This window comes from Canis lupus, chromosome 1, assembly GCF_011100685.1.
Source record: "Canis lupus familiaris isolate Mischka breed German Shepherd chromosome 1, alternate assembly UU_Cfam_GSD_1.0, whole genome shotgun sequence".
NCBI classification, from domain to species: domain Eukaryota; kingdom Metazoa; phylum Chordata; class Mammalia; order Carnivora; family Canidae; genus Canis; species Canis lupus.
This window is the reverse complement of record NC_049222.1, coordinates 41231384-41247924: the sequence shown is the minus strand read 5'-3', so window position 1 is coordinate 41247924 and position 16541 is coordinate 41231384. Positions and strand designations below refer to the sequence as shown.

General features: G+C 42.3%; 1 long non-coding RNA gene across 1 annotated transcript; it reads right to left on the bottom strand.

Annotated features, from left to right (window-relative positions):
- Positions 1-3160: 3160 nt before the first annotated feature.
- On the bottom strand, positions 3161-12609 carry LOC111095759. Its single transcript, XR_005353078.1, has 3 exons — positions 10869-12609; positions 6612-6650; positions 3161-4990 (listed from the first exon to the last, which is right to left on the bottom strand). It is a non-coding gene; the product is annotated as an uncharacterized LOC111095759 (long non-coding RNA).
- Between the last annotated feature and the right edge of the window lie 3932 nt (positions 12610-16541).

The window sequence follows — 16541 nt, the reverse complement described above, 5'->3', positions numbered from 1 at the left end:
ACAACAGATTCTGATTCTGTTCGAATTGTGAGGATCCAGGAATGGGCATCTTTAACAAGACACCATGCAATTCAGGGTAGGCAGCACGGGACCCAGCACTGGATCCAGTAGAGGGAAACCCCATCTAGAGAAATCTCTGGGAGGAAATGGTAGTAAGTCAGATAGTTTGACCCACCTCACTGAGGGAAAAAATGTCAGAAGCAGCCTGACCCTTGTCCCCTGGAGCTGACAGTTTACTAGTTACTAATGGTTGGTTAAGAAAGATGGTTCAAATTACATGAGACGATGCATTTTGTTTTCTTTGCTGTTTTAGAGTAAATGCCTCCCGTCTTTTTATTATGAAGTATTTTATTGTTTTTTTCCAGACACTTTCCAGTGTTAGTCAAACAGAACTTCTGATCAGCATGGCACAACCAGGATTTTAGAGTCACCTGAGAGAGTTCATGCCCAAAGCAAAGAACCTTGATTTTAGTTCTGGGATGTAAACACATGCTAATGGCAGGTAATATATAATCAAGCCCCCGGGGCTGTGAGCCTAGCAGGGCAAGAAGCATGATAAATTGCAGCTGACACTGTGTTAGTGTCAGGGAGACGTAGGAAAGGGTGGGGCCTGTGGCAAAGTAGAACAGGATACACCCCTGTGAAGAAGGCTCCAGTCGGCAGGCTCCCCGCCCGTGGTTGCCATGCAAGAATGTGGATCCAGGGTGGCCAGATTGCCCAATTTTTCAAGAGTAGTAAAAAATTGGATATTTTTTAGTGAAATCTCCTAGTTTGAAAACGCTGATGATTTTGATAAAACGTAACAGTGCTGCCCTGAGGAGGCATATGGGCAGGCTGGATTTGACTCTGAGCGGCTGTGTCATGTGGTTGCTGTCTGTAAAGATGCCCACTCCTGGTTGGTGTCTGTAGCGATGTCTCCGTAAAGCCACAAGCTCTGGTTTCTGTAGTGAGAGCAGTAGAAAACACACAAGGGCCGTTCATCTTGTGAACTCTTGAAAAGAGCTGGTCCAGGACTATTGCTCTAAGATAGGGATCAGAAAACTTCCTCTTGTTTTTTGTTTTTGTTTTTGTTTCAAGATTGTATTGCTTTACTAAAGAGAGAGAGAGAGAGAGAAAGAGAGCATGCACACAAGCAGGGGGAGGGGCAGAGGGAGAAGCAGACTCCCCACTGAGCAGGGATCCCAACTCAGGACTTGATCCCAGGACCCTGGCATCATGACTCCAGCCAAAGGCAGATGCTTAACCAACTCAGCCCCCCAGGCACCCAGAAAATTTCCTTTAAAAAGGCCAAATAGTAAATGTTTTAGGCTTTGCACACCATTGGGTCTCCTTTACAAGTGTTCAGCTCCTCCTTGTACCCCTGAAAGCAGCCATAGATGATTCATAAACTAACGTGTGCCGTCGGATTCCAATACAGCTTTGTAAAAACAGACTGCCAGGCTGGGGGCTGCAGTGTGCTGACCCTTTCTATAGGGTGTTTTTTCTGGGAATCCTTGACACTTATTTACTCAGTCTGGTTTGTCTAATAATTTTGGAAAGAGAAGATCTATTTGCAATTGTGCAAGCCAAAATTCATTGTGATAGGAAGCTTTCAGAAACAGTCTGACTCATCATGTACCGCGTCTTTGAAATATCTCACACGGGTGGTGCGGTGAAGGGGAAAGTTCCCCCCACTACCCACTCCGGAATCCACCTGGCCTATGTCAGTCCCAACTCGGAGACCTGCTTCCCCACAGCCCCCAGCTCTCCTTGTTCCTGGGGCCGAACAAGCCTCACAGCCTCTATTATTTCCCACCAGACTGCTGGAGACCGCACTTAGCGCCTGGCATTCGTGGGATGCTATTGCCCAACACCAATAAAGCCACATGCTAAATTTAGCACAGCCCTGCCTGCCCAGTCACATAGAACTGTCACCTTGCAACACTTCCTGCTTGATTCCTGCTGATTTTCCCCTTGTCTGAGTGAAACTCAGACTTCTCACTTGCAATAAACGTTGTGGCTAGCTTTGATCTTTGTCCCCAGGGCCGCTGGAGCCCCTGGTTTATGCCAGCGGATCCCCCACTGCCCAGGAACAGCCAGCCCCCAGTGCTGGGAAGAATGGGACAGGTTGTTGGGGCCCAAGGGCCAATAGACACATGTAGTCCTCCTCCGGTAGAGATGGTGCAGGGTGAGGGGGGTTGAAGATTAAATCAGGACCACAGATTTGAAGATAATCTCAATAATTGTCTCATCAGGGATGTCCCCCGGAGGGTGAGAAGTGAATCATGGCCAGGATCTAGGGGCACATACCAACACGTAAAGCCATTAGCACTCTGCAGATGCACCCACAGGGCCCATTGAGCCTGAAACTGCACAGACTGTCCTCTTGCCCTCCTTGTCGAACTACCCAGGGCCCTGACACATGCACAACACAGAAAAGCAAGAGTTGCCTGCTTGGTTTTGTAAGTGCCTGGTTCTATACAGCCTCTATTCTCCTGGCTCAGCCTTCACAAAGCAAGTCACTAATTCATAGGATTCGCTGTCAAGGTTAATCTGACATGAATACATCTCACCGAGTTCTGAAAAGCTGACACTAATATGTTGGTGGTGGCCATCAACTCGGCCTCCTCAGGGAATAGCCTGGAGTCCCTGCCTCACCCATGTGAAGGCTTCTAAGACCTGGGGAAATAAAAATATGGTTTGTCCTGGCAGCGACAGGGCCTGTCTGGGTGAGCTGAGATGGCCCACAGGGAACAGAAGAGTGTGCACGAGCTCTCTGACCCCTGGAGGTCACAGGAAGGCTAATTCCCAAGTATCCATGACAGTCACACTAAGCTGCTAGATGCCCTGAACCAAAGGCTTTTTGCATGAATCACTTATTCCTTCAGAAGGGTTGGTTGGTGTTAGCAGGCTTTATCTATCCCCTGTCACAGTGTGAGTAAGGCTTGGGGTATCTCAGGGCCTATGCAGGGGAAGTCCATTAGCAGTGAAGCAATCCCTTTCCATCTCCTCGCCCTCAGGTCTGCTGATGAAAACATGCTTCTGGATGCACAGCAGCTGAGTGGGGGAGCCCTGTACTTTCACGGGCTATATTGGGATGAGGCCACTCGTTGTCACATAAAACCTTGCCTGACTCTCTCCAGGGTATAATACAGAGAGCACCAGCCTATAGGTCAGAAGGTAGGATGTCCAGTAGCAGACTTGCCACCCATACATAACTCAGTAGCCCTGGGGATGTCAGTTAACCTCCTAGAACCTCGGTTTCTTACTTGTAAGGTGGTGTCTTTGGAAGGGAATCATCTTTAAACTCCATACTGGAATAACTCTAACATTTTCTACTGGTGCTTGCCTATAATGTTACTCCAGAGCACACAGCTAAATGGCTGGTATCTGAAAACCAGGACATGCTGGAGTCCCCAGAACATAAAAAGCAACCATTTAATCCAGCTCTTTTGCTCATGAGTAGTTTTCACTGAACGCTCTCTCTGACAGGACTTATGAACAGTTCAGCCTCACTCTGTCCCATAATCAGCTGTGAGTGGTAGAGAAGTAGGTCACTCTCAAGCTCTCATCTCGGCTGCCGATGGGCCTTTCATCTTACTTGACATCCTCTCTGCCAGATTGCCAAACCTCTAGGCGGAGTGTGTGTTCATTCTTGTAAATGAGAGATCTCCGTGCCCAGGAAGGCAGCAGCTCTGTTCTTCAAAATTGCCTAAGTTCAACTCCTCTTCCCTTGGACTGTGTTGGCCCCTGCCACACAGGGGCACTCTGGGCCAACTCACCAGTCAACTCTCCTCTTTGCTTGGATCTCCCATGGTGAGCCCTACCCTGCTCCTTGACAAGAGCTCCAGAAGGACAACTCAGCTTAGAAGCCTTTCTTTCAGTATCAATGCCCCATGCTTGCTGCCTCTCACCAACAGTCATTGGAGGGAACCAACTGCCAGTCAGATCTTCAGGCCCATGCCAGCCTGGCCACCATCTTGACTGCAACCTCCCATGAGACCCCAAGTCAGAACCACCCAGCTAAGCACTCTTAAATTCCTGACCCACAGGAACTTTGTGAGATAATAGATGTGTGTGAAGCCACGAAGTTTTAGGATAATTTGTTAAACGGTAACAGAAAACAGATAATACAAGTCAAACTTCTAAGAGGCTTGGAATCCAAAGTCTAGATTATGGCTCTTGCATGGTGCCTGGGAATATTCCTGAGGATACTGCTTCTCTCAGCGGAGTATGAACAATGTCCATGAGTGAGAAGCCCAGGTACTCAGAGAAAGCCATGGGGGATGAAGAAATGTGGTGGGAATGCCAGTCAGCACTCTGTGCCAGTTGGTACCGTCATTCAGTGAGGCTAAATTCTCTAGCAGTCATCAATGAACCTAGTAGAGGCCCTGCATTTTTGCTGCTAAGGTGCTGGAGCTCTGCTATCATCTAGCCTAGACATTTACAATTGATATGAAAACTTGGTCTAAGACAGCCATGCTAACCCTTCCCCATTTTGTAGGGATGCCAGTAATTTCTTCTCAGACCCCCCAGTCTGTGGCCGTAAGCAGAAAATTTGGATTTAACAAAAAACAAACCAACCAAATGTGGATTTAACAAAGAAAAGCACAGTCTTGTCAAAATGGGCCTTCTTACAACATGTCAGGGGAACGCTCCGAAATTACTCTCTTCAGAATCTCTGTGAGAAAAAAAAATTGTTTTCTTTCACACAGCAGTAACAGTGTGAATTGTGTTGAATTACGACAGAAGGGGTCAAGAAAGATACCAGCAAATGTGATATTTAGCGTGAATGAAGATTTTTTTTGCAGATATGGTGTGTGACATTCTAGGTATGACAGTTGAATGATGACTGTTCCATCACTGGTGTCCCCGTTGGCCATTGGGCCCAGGGCTCTGCTCCAAGAAACACAGAGAGCGCTGTGTGGCTTCTTTGTTGTCACTGGTATCAAGAGAAGTTGGGGAAAAAGACGTTCCCCTGGAGCCTGTGTTTTCCAGTGCTTCCAAGGAACTGCAAGAAACAGAAAGAGACAGAGACACACACAGAGAGAAGTTTAATAAACTGGCAACATAAAGTTAACTCTAATTTCAAACCCTTAAAATCTCTGGCAGGGCCCAGAGAATGGTGGGGCTGACAACACAAATGACATAGCTGGTGAGTGGTCTGTATCCTACAAATAAGCCCTGCTGGCCCCCAAGAAATTTTTTCTTATAACCCCAGACTGTTCCACAAAGTGATGTCTATAAAAGATCTGCTGTCACACCAAAAGTGTGAGTCACAGATCTTTGCCCGTAGTTTCCCATATGAATGGTGGCATGGTCCTAACAGTATCCGCCAGTAGGAGGAAGCTCAGACACTGTAGGAGACACTTGGCCACACACATACCCTCCACCTCCAGCAGCAAGATGGTCCTCATGGCACTGTCAGACTCTGTGCTCTGCCCCACTCCACCTTGTACCCAAGCCCCCCTGCTGCTACTTCTCCCGCTGGTCTGCTTTGCCAGCAGCCACTCCTTCAAGACTCTCGCATGACCACCTCTGCCTGTCCTTGCCTGTTGCCTGGAGGCCACCTCCACGACCTTGCTCTGCATGCACCTTCACTCATAGAGCAGTTGCTGTGCTGTGTGATGCTGATGGCACACACATCTACATCCTCTCCAGATCTGGAAACTAGTCCTAACGTTCCATGGTGGAGGCTTTCTGGTCTGGGCTGACTTGGCTGTGCTGGATGGTCTCTGATGGCCTGTTTTGCATTTCTGGGGCCTTGGCTGGAATGGTTGGGATCATTGGGACCACTTACCATCTAGATTGACCCAGCCTTGTCCACATGGTGGTGGAAGTTCCTAGCACCAAGACAGGGCAAGACTCAATGTGCAAGCACTTTTTAACCCTCTCCTTGTGTCACACTTGCTATTGTCCCATTGGCCAAACAAGTCACATGATGAAACCTTCACACTCAAGAAGGAACCATTGCAGAGAGGCATTAACAAGCCAGGACCACTCAGAGACAGACAGACTAACCCAAGAGACATCATGTCTCTTATTTTCCTATCTCAGATGGTCCTCAAGTATCTCCTTAATGAATGAATAAATCTGCTGATACTCTAACATGAATAAATATAACCAATTCTTTTTTATGTTAAAATAAATGCTTCATTTATGATTGATAAAATCTTTGGGATCAGATTAGACACACTAAACAAATGCTTAGAAGGAGGTAAGTAAGCTTGATGGGAAAAGTAGAACTTGCGTGGGGCAGGGAAGGATGTTTGCCATCAGGAGAGGCAGAAGGAGCACTATACATGTGAAGCATCATGCAGGCGCCACTGAAAGGCAGATCATTTTATTCTGTACATACAGAGTGTGCAGTCAGTCAGGGATCTAGCCGCTCTCGATCCACTCACTACCTGCCTTTCACTCCCCTGTTCTGAGCCAGTGAGCCTGAATCTAGAGAATCTACAGACTCTGTGTGGTTCAGCCAGTGGGAGGTATTGGCCAGAGTTCAGAGGGCGGAGGAGGAAGTGATGGGGTATTTCTCCCCTCTTGTTCCAGAGAAGCCACATTTTTGATGGAAATGGCATCCTAGACCACAGCCTATGTTCAACAGCCCCTCCGATAGCTGAGGCTCTCACCTGGTTCCAATATTATCACTTCCTCCTTTTGTCCAAGACCTAAAGGAGATACAAACAGACCAGCTATGTCATTTCTGAGGCCTACTCAAAATGGACATGCCATGCATTGTTAAAAAATTAATCCATCCATGAATGAATGGATAAAAACCATGTGGTACAATGAGATATCACTTTACAACCGGTGAGGATGGCTAAAATTAACAAGACAGAAAACAACAAATGTTGGTGAGGATGCAGGGAAAGGGGAACCCTCTTGTGCTGTTGATAGGAATGCAAGCTGGTACAGCCACTCTGGAAAACAGTGTAGTGGTTCCTTAAGAATTTAAAAATAGAGTTACCCTATGACCCAGCAATTGCACTACAGGGTATTTACCCCAAAGATACAGATGTAGTGAAACACCAGGACACCTGCACCCCATTGTTTGCAGCAGCCATGTCCACAATAGCCAAACTATGGAAGGAGCCATGATATCCCTCAACAGTCGAATGGATAAAGATGTGATATATATGTATATGTCACATTATTATATATTATATATAATATATATTATATATATAATGGAATATTACTCAACCATCAGAATGGATGAATACTTACCATTTACATCAACGTGAATGGAACTAGAGGGTATTATGCTGAGTGAAATAAGTCAATCAGAGAAAGACAATTATATGGTCTCACTCATTTGTGGAATATAAGAAATAATGAAAGGGACTAGAATGCAAGGGAGGAAACTGAGTGGGGAAAAATTAAAGAGGAAGACAAACCGTGAGAGACTCCTAACTCTAGGAAATGAACAAAGGGTTGCAGAAGGTGAGGTGGGTGGGAGGATGGAGTAGCTGGGTGATGGGCATTAAGGAAGGCACATGATGAGATGAGCCTGGGTATTATACTATATGTTGGCAAATTGAATTTAAATACTTTTTTTTTAAAGAAAAACCATGTGGTATATACCTACAATGGAATATTATTCAGTCTCAAAAGGCAATGACATTCTGACAACATGGTTCCACTTGGATGAGCCTTAAGGACATTATGCTAGGTGAAATAAACCAAACACAAAAGGGCAAACAATTGCATAATTCCACTTACACCAGGTACCTAAAAGACAGGAAGCAGAATGGTGGTGACTCAAGGGCAGAAGGAAGGCAGAGTGAGAAGCGACTGTGTGAGAGGTATGGGGTTTCAGTTTGGAAAGATGGAGATGGTTGGTGGATGATGGTTACACAATAATGGGAATGTACTAAAAAGTGTAATCATGGATTTTTGAGTAAACATGACTTTTTACTTTAAACAGAAATTATTAAAAATTTCAAGAATGTGAGAGCAGAGCATTAAACCAGGTGTGAGAACCTTCTGAACACTGATCCCCGAGGGATCACACTGGCCACAGCCCCCAAGGAAACAGCCCTGGGTAAAGCTTCCCGTTGCTACCACCTATGGAGCTCCTTCTTCCCTGCGGGTTCCCAGAACCGTACAGGGACCTAGAGAGACAAGCCTTTCTCTCAACTTGGCCCAGTTAACCTGTGGAGGGTACCATTTTCTTCCCCCTCCCTCCCAGGAAACTCAAGTGAATGTTGATATTCTAATCCATGACTGAGAAGAAAAACTCCTCAAGAGAAAACAAGCACAGCACAAAGAAAGTGAGTGGAAACACTGGGCCCTTTTGAAGCTGGTCATATTATTAGTCACAGTCACAGTAACATCTATTCACAGTATAATTTCACCCATATTTGACTTTCACCAGCAGTCCTCTAAAACAGACATTAGATAAAATAGATATCCTCATTAACATATGAGGCAACGGACTTCAAAAAAAAAAAGTGATTTTCACAAGGTCACCCAGCTAGAAGGTAACAACAAAATCGAATCTGACTCTTCTGATTTTAAACCTGAAGATCTTTTCACTTGAGGTGGATCAAAAGAGATCAGCTTTGGGAAAATCATCTAGGAAGGTCCCTCCTGTTTCAGAAGGGGCTTACTAGGGTGCCCCCTTTAGGTCCCTCCCTGTTTCAGAAGGGGCTTACTAGGGTGCCCCCTTTAGGGAGGCACCAGTCCAAAGGTTCCCAAACTTTCTTGGTTTGTGGAACTCTTACTCTCCCAGAAACTTCTTCATGGCATCTCTTGGGTAAAAAAGATATCTAGCAGTTCCATTCTTTTAAGTTGTTAGGTACAAAAACCTTAATAAATACTTAAGTCTTCGTGTTTCATTGTCTTTTTGGAAAATAATACACAAATGGAAAGAAAAAAAATAATATATTTGTTTTATCCTTAAATAACCCTGTAAGCTTACTCCTGGATATGTATTCCTATTAGGCACTGCACAACCTCTCAAACCTTGGAACCAGGGCAGAGACCACCACTGTCATTTCCTGCTTCACACTGGTTTTCATGTAATACTTGCCTTTTATTGCAGCAACTACCAAAAATCCAGTTTTGCAAAAATATGCTGTCTTCAATAGAAATAAAGCATGATCTAATGTTAAAACTGTGAACTGCCTTGACCTAGTCATTCACTCTGTGTCTGATAGATATCACTGGCATCCCTCAAAATTTTAAAATATCTTGTGGTGCCCTGAGTTTTGAGGCACTCCTGGATGCTTCAGTCCCAGTTTGGGAAACATAGCCCCAGATCTAAATTTTGCACTTTGGGAAACAGGATTTCATGTATTCTAACAAGAATTCAGGCTTTACTATTAAAATATCCATACTAACCAAAGTGATCTAAAGATTCAATGCAATACCTTCCAAAATCCCAGTGACATTTTCTACAAAAATAGAAAAAAATGATCTTGAAATTCATAAGGAACCTCAGGAGATTCCAAATAGCCAAAGCAATCAAGAAAGAAGAACAGAGCTGGAGGTATCACACTTCCTGATTGCAAACTCTATCACAAAGTGATAGTAATCAAAACAAGTATGGTATTGGCATAAAAACAAATGCAAAAATCAATGAACAGAGTCCAGGCATAAACCCCTGCATATGTGATCAATTAATTTTTGATGAAGGAGTCGAGAATACACCAGGGGAAAGATAGTCTCTTTAATAAATAGTGTTGAGAAAACTAGATATCCACATATGAAAGACTGAAAAATGGACTCTTATACCACATAACCAGTCAATTTAAAGTGGATTAAAACTTGAATGTAAAGTCTGAAACCATAAAATTCCTAGAAGAAAACATAAAGGGTAAGCTCCCTGATATTGGTCTTGGCAGCAGTTTCTTAAATCTGATTACCAAAAAAAGCAAAAATAGACAAGTGGGACTACATCAAATAAAAAGTCTGCACAGCCAAAGAAACCATCAACAAAATGGAAAGTCAACCTATGGAGTGACAGAAAACATTTGCAAAGCACATATCTGATAAGGGGTTAATGTTCAAAATATACAAAAAACTCCTACAACTCAATAGCATAAAAACAAATAAGTCTAATTGAAAAATTGGCAAAGGCCCTTAACAGACATTTTTCCAAAGACGATACACAAATGGCCAACAAGCCATGAAAAGATACTCAAAAATCACTAATTTTTGAGGAAATATGAATCAGAATCACAAAATGAGATATCATCCCATACCTGTTAGCATGTTTATTGTCAAAAAAGATCAGAAATAAATGCTAGTGGGGATGTGGAGACAAGGGAATCCTTGTATGCTGTTGGCAGGAAGCTGGTGTGGCCACTGTGGAAAACAGTATGGAGGTTCCAGAAGAAATTAAAAATAGAACTACCATATGATTCAGTAATCCCACTTTCGGGTACATATCCAAAGGAAATGAAATCATTATCTCAAAGAGATATCTGTACTACCATGCTCACTGCAGGGCTATTCCCAAGCCAAGGTATAAAGACAATTTAAGTGTCTGTGATGAATGACAGATGAATGAATAAAGAAAATATAGTACATATACACAATGTGATATTATTCAGTCTTTAAAAAGAAGGAAATCTTGCCATTTACAACAACATGGATAAACCTAAAGCACATTATGCTAAGTAAAATTAGCCAGACAAAGATGAATACGGCACGGCATCACTTACATGTGGAATCAGGAGAAAAAAAAGTGGAACTTCTAGAAACAGAGAGTAGGAAAGTGGTTATGAGGGAGTGGAAATGGAGGAAGTAAGAAAAGATTGATCAAAGGGTCAAACTTTTAGTAAAATGAATAAAATAAGAGGATCTAATATTTAATACGGTGACTAGAAGAATAACACTATAATTGAAGTCTCTTAAGAAAGTAGAACTTGTGTACTCACCAAAAAATTATATTTTTAAAAGATAAAAGGTAAATACATGAGGTGACAGATGTATTAGTTTGATGGAGAGATCCTTTCACAATGCAAACGTGTATCAAATCATCACATTATACACTTTAAATATAATCCAGTTTCATTTGTCAATTATCCTTCAGTGAACCTGGAAAAAATAAAATAAAATAAATTACAGAAATAATAAAATTATGATTTTAGTATTTATTTCAGACTCAGCTCTCTTCCCAAAGTCTCACCTCTAAATGTGTATCGGCTCACTTCCCTGCTTGATTATGCACCTGCTACATCCCCCATATATTTAGAAATGACAACACCATTTCAATAGATTACCAGACTGTGACCTTCCACATAGTTACTTTCTTTTTCTCTGGAAAAGCACCAGAATGTTCTGCAGCAATTTTAAAGGATCAATTTTCAGTTTTTATAAAGAGATGAGTTAATTCTTTGTAAGCTTTAGCTTCCATAAATTTAGACTTGGTGCTGTCAGTCTTTTGGAGAAAATACCAGAGAAGTGTGCTTTACATAAGTCACCATTACATAAGTTTTCTTGAAGCTCGGGATATAGAATGACCAGGAAAAATATCTCAGAAAAGCCATTTCCGAACATGTAAAATTGACATGTAAAAATCACCACCATCTTAAAAGAAAAGAAAACAATAAACCAGAGAAATCCTCTATTCTCATCGGAATGGACAAAGATGAGGATCAGGCTCAGTGCCCCGGGGCTCACCTCTCTCCCTTCCTGGGCATTCTAGGATGTGTGGGTCCTGGAATGAGGCTGGTCTACTCTGGAGAGAAGCAAAGGGCATCTTTGCTTCTCCTCTAGGTTCATTTAAGGCAGATTTCATAAGACTGAGAAACCAGAGGCACAGATAAAGGATAAATGTTCACTTTTTTATGGTTTGGATCTTGCAAGTGAAGCAAACTATAATGTTTTAAGAAAAAAAGAGACATTTTTAAAAGTTGCTGGGTCACATGACTAGGAATACAAACTAGAGGACTTAATGCAAATGCCCACCCACCCTCACCACACACACAAACTCCAGCAGCATAGGGCCTCCCATCCAATCCTACAGACTCACTCAGTTTCAAGTCAGATCCTTCTGAAGGGGCCTCTTGCCCTTTATTTGCTCCCGTTTAGCAGCAAATGCCCAGCAGTCAGCAGCATTGTTTCTCTCCCCAGGAAAGCTCTGTCCCTCTCCCCAGTCCGAAATCTGAAAGCTTCAAGGAAATTAAAACCATCTCTCCCACAAAGTAATCTTAGGGAAACACACGAACTCCCTTTTTCCACAACACTTGAAACACCTGGGAGTATTGAATTCCATTGGACCCTTCCTTTCTCCAATATTCCACCTGAGAGGAGTGGGTGAGTGAAATGGGTGAGTGCATATCCACACTCCTTAATCTACACAAGTGCACATGCTATGATCTCAGCTCTTCCATTTCATAGAAAATGCTTTATCATGTAATCCAAATAGCACATTCTAAGGCAATTATTACATTACAGACTTTCTCCTGGGGAATCACCCTTGCCTTTAATATCCAAGCAAAATGGCACAGTGTAGTTGGAAAGGAAGGTACCAGGAAGTGCCACAGTAATACAGGTGCTTCTGATCTCTCTCTTGGGGGAGATACTTAAGCCCTTGACTGGAAGTCATGGGGATAGAAGCCCTGTTGTTGTTGTTTTTTTTTTAAGTAATATAGGTGCTTTGTATTACTCAACAAAATGAATCTTTTTTGAGGACCTAATACGTAAAAAAAAAAAAACAAAACTCAACCTATAAAGGTACATAGAAATTTTTTAGGTTATGGTCTGGTTCTCAGGAGCTTTTATAACCCAGTGAAGTTTTTTTTTTTTTTTTTTTTTTTCACTCTTGCACCAAATCTCAAAGCAGCAGCACACCATGGGCAGGCAGGAATTTGCCTCCTGTAGAGGCTGGGAGTGCAAAGACAGTGGTCAAAGTGGCTATGGCTGGTCAGGAATGAATCTAGGACTGGAAGTCAGTGCCTCATTCTCTAAAACATCAGTATGGCCTGCAGTAGGAATCATCATAGAAATTAGTAGATCAATTATCTGCTGTTTCTGCAGGCTTTCAGGACCATGTCACCTCCCTTCTCCTAGCTGTGAGCTTTTGTTATCACATTGCACCCACAGCAGGAATTGGCAAAGCTGTAAGTGCAACTGAAACCTCAGTGACATGAGATTTAGCTCTTCTGGGCTCAGTTTCTCCATGAAGAATGATCCCACCAGCATTGCTATGAAGCCTCAGACAAATCACACTGGATTCCCAACAATTTCAGATGAAATCAAGTGAACAATGAAAGTCCAGGAAAGAAAGAAAAGAAGGAGGCATCTTATCACACTCTCAGCAGGGGTGACTGGAAAGACAGGAAGACTCTGCTGTTGCCAGGCAACCCCCTCCCTCTCTGAGCCTCAGGTTGGGGCCCTGACTGTGGGAATGACTTCCTTTGTCCTCATGTGTGCCTCCCTGGCTCCCAAAATGTCCTCTGGCAGCTGAGATCACCCCATGTGTGAGACCAGAATCTCTATCCTGATTTGTGCTACTCTAGAAATATTTATTTCTAAGCATCTTTCTTTCCCAGGAACTCAAAGCTCTTCTCTGTATGTCATGGATATTATACAATCTATATGCAGACAGCATATATGAACACATTACACATGCAAATTGAGCCAATTCCTTGGAAGTTCTCTGTTCCTTCCTCACCAGCTGCCAGATCTGGCAGGCCAGCTGACACCCAGCCAGACCATTTTATTCAACATTGCACAAAACCAGGGTTTGGCCCCTCTCTTCCTAAGAGTCACAAAATACAAAAGCTGGGAAAAGCCAGGGGCGGGGAAGGGGGTCTCTTAGTTCTCTCTTGACAACTCTAGCCCTTTCCTGGGGGTTAAATTAAGCATTTGGCTCTAGCTATTGTAAACCTGTCTTCCTTGTGATGGAGTACTTAACTTGTGACTTTATTCTTTGAGGAGCACTGAAACAGTGTCTAAAGAACAGCTGGAAATATATGAGAAAGAGGGCAGTCTCAGCCTCTGGGGAGAATGTCCATCACGGCCCAAGGTTTCTATGTGGCAGGAATAATTCTCCCATCTGATAGGAAACCTATGATGCAATCTAAGTGTTGCTTGAGATATTGGTTCCCAAGTCTTTCTTCTGGGGGTGGGAGGTCACCCTTTCCTTTAACATCCAAGAAAAATAGCTCCTGCCCATCCCACATTCATTATGAAGCCCAGTACCTCATATCTCCTGGGAGTTTCAGAGGGATTATATTCCTCTTGGTGTTCTCTCTCTCTCTCTTTCTCTCTCTCCCCCTCCCTCCCTCCTCTATCTTTTCCATTGAATTCTCCATCTTCAAGCAGCATCACTTCACCCACCCTAGGCTCTCCCTCTTCTTTCATTCCCCAAAGCACCGTCAACATAAGATTACTGTGTGCAGCGCAGTTCCGTGAAGATTGGGATAACGGAGGGAGAATTATAGAATAATTCACCTGATGTAAAATTGAGCATTAGACATCACAGTCCTAGATTTCCAGCCACCGCTGCCACAGACTTTCTCGTGGGCATGTTTTCCATTTATGGTTCTTCCCTCCTGACATTCATAGGGATCCTGTGGACTTCCCCTTCTAGTTCGTACCAATTGCCTCCTCTCTTTCAGGCTATGAGACCCTAATCAAGAAATCCTGCTACTTCGGGCAGCCCCGGTGGCGCAGTGGTTTAGCGCCGCCTGCAGCCTGGGGTGTGATCCTGGAGACCCAGGATCGAGTGCCACATCAGGCTTCCTGTATGGAGCTTGCTTCTCTTCTGCCTGTGTCTCTGCCTCTGTGTGTGTGTGTCTCTATGAATAAATAAACAAAATCTTTAAAGAAAAAAGAAATCCTGCTACCTGTAATACAGAAAAAGTTTAGGGTTTTTTCTAAACCTCTTACCCAGTCAAGTATTGTATTTTCTTCTGGATTAAAAATATTCTATTTGATTCTAATCTAAAAATTAGATTCATATTTTTTACCTAATCTAAAAATTAAGTATATATGTTCATTCTTACTTATATTCATCACTAGAAAAGTCTCCTCAAGAAAATCATCATGGAATCAATCACTTGCAAGATGAGAAGTCTTTGGACAGTATTGCTGCCCAAAACATAAATAGCACCTCTCATCTAGGATGGAGATATGTAGCAATCAGTGTTGCTGTATTTGTTTTTACTAACTTTTAAAATTCCAACTACGTTGTCATAATACTAATAAGATAACTAAAACTCCCAAGAAAGCAAGTCACTTAACATCTCTCAATGAAGTACAGGTTTGAGGGAAATCTGAAAAATGAAAGAGTAGGAATCAGATGATCTCCAAGATTTCCTCTAGTGAATACTCTTCATTATCTTCTCTTCCCTGCAGACTTGGAGACTGAAGTGGAAGAGGGAAATGGATGGGCAGGAAGCAAACTCAGTGGGTTTTAATGCACTGTATGTTGGAATGAATTTGAAAGAATCAACTGGAGAGTTTGTTAACTATAAACATAGCTTGCCAAGTCTCACTTTTGGATATTCTAATTTAGGAAATCAGGCATGAGTTCCGGTATCCACATTTTTAAAAACAAAATAAATTCCGTAGATAATTCTAATGAGCAACAAAGTTTAGGAACTACTGGATTGTATGACAACTGACAGTAATAATGCAGGTTAGAACTAAAATGCAGGTTAAAATAATCTATTTGAATACCAAAGAGGAAAATAATATTAATCTCTTACAACAGATTTTGTAAATGTATAGGGCACAAGACAGCACAAGCTGGCTTTTTCCAAAGACTACATCAAAAACCAAGAGTCTTTCCAAAGGGTGAATTAATTAAATATTAATTAAATGTAAGTTTCAGCAAACCCAAAAGCAGAGCTACAGTATACCTAAATACATTGCTTTGACTAACAACCAGGTCTCTTTAATATTTGAGTAACCTAACGTAACTCTTTAGCTGGCGTCCCCAAATTAAGGCATTCTAGGATAATTTAGGACAACTTTGCAAGTAATGTAATCCTTCTGGATTAAAAATAATCCAACCAATACTTTCCATTCACAAGCAAAAAAAACAGAATATATATTCTATTCTTATTTATATCATTATTAGAAAAATCTCTCAATAAAATTTAAAAATTTGAAGCACACACAAACCACAATGTTACTTGAAAGTCTTTACCTTTACATTAGACATAGCAAATATTCATAATTTCTGTAGATCTCAATTTTCCTGAAAATAATAGCAATTTCTTCATTAATGCGGAAAGGAATCATTAGAAAACAAGGAACTGAAAACTGCTTTTGAAAAAAACAAGTAAAACTTTTTTTCAAAATATATTTGTCTAGAGATGCCTGAGTGGCTCAGTGATTGAGTGTCTGCCTTTGGCTCAGGTTGTGATCCTGGGGTCCCGGGATTGAAAGCCACATCGGGCTCCCTGCAGGGAGCCTGCTTCTCCCTCTGCCTATGTCTCTGCCTCTCTCTGTGTCTCTCATGAATAAATAAGTAAAATATTTAAATATATATATACATATATATATATTTGTATTAGTCATCATTGCTTTATAGTAAATTACATCAAAATTTGGTGACTTAAGCCAATACATATTTACAATTTCACAGTTTCTGT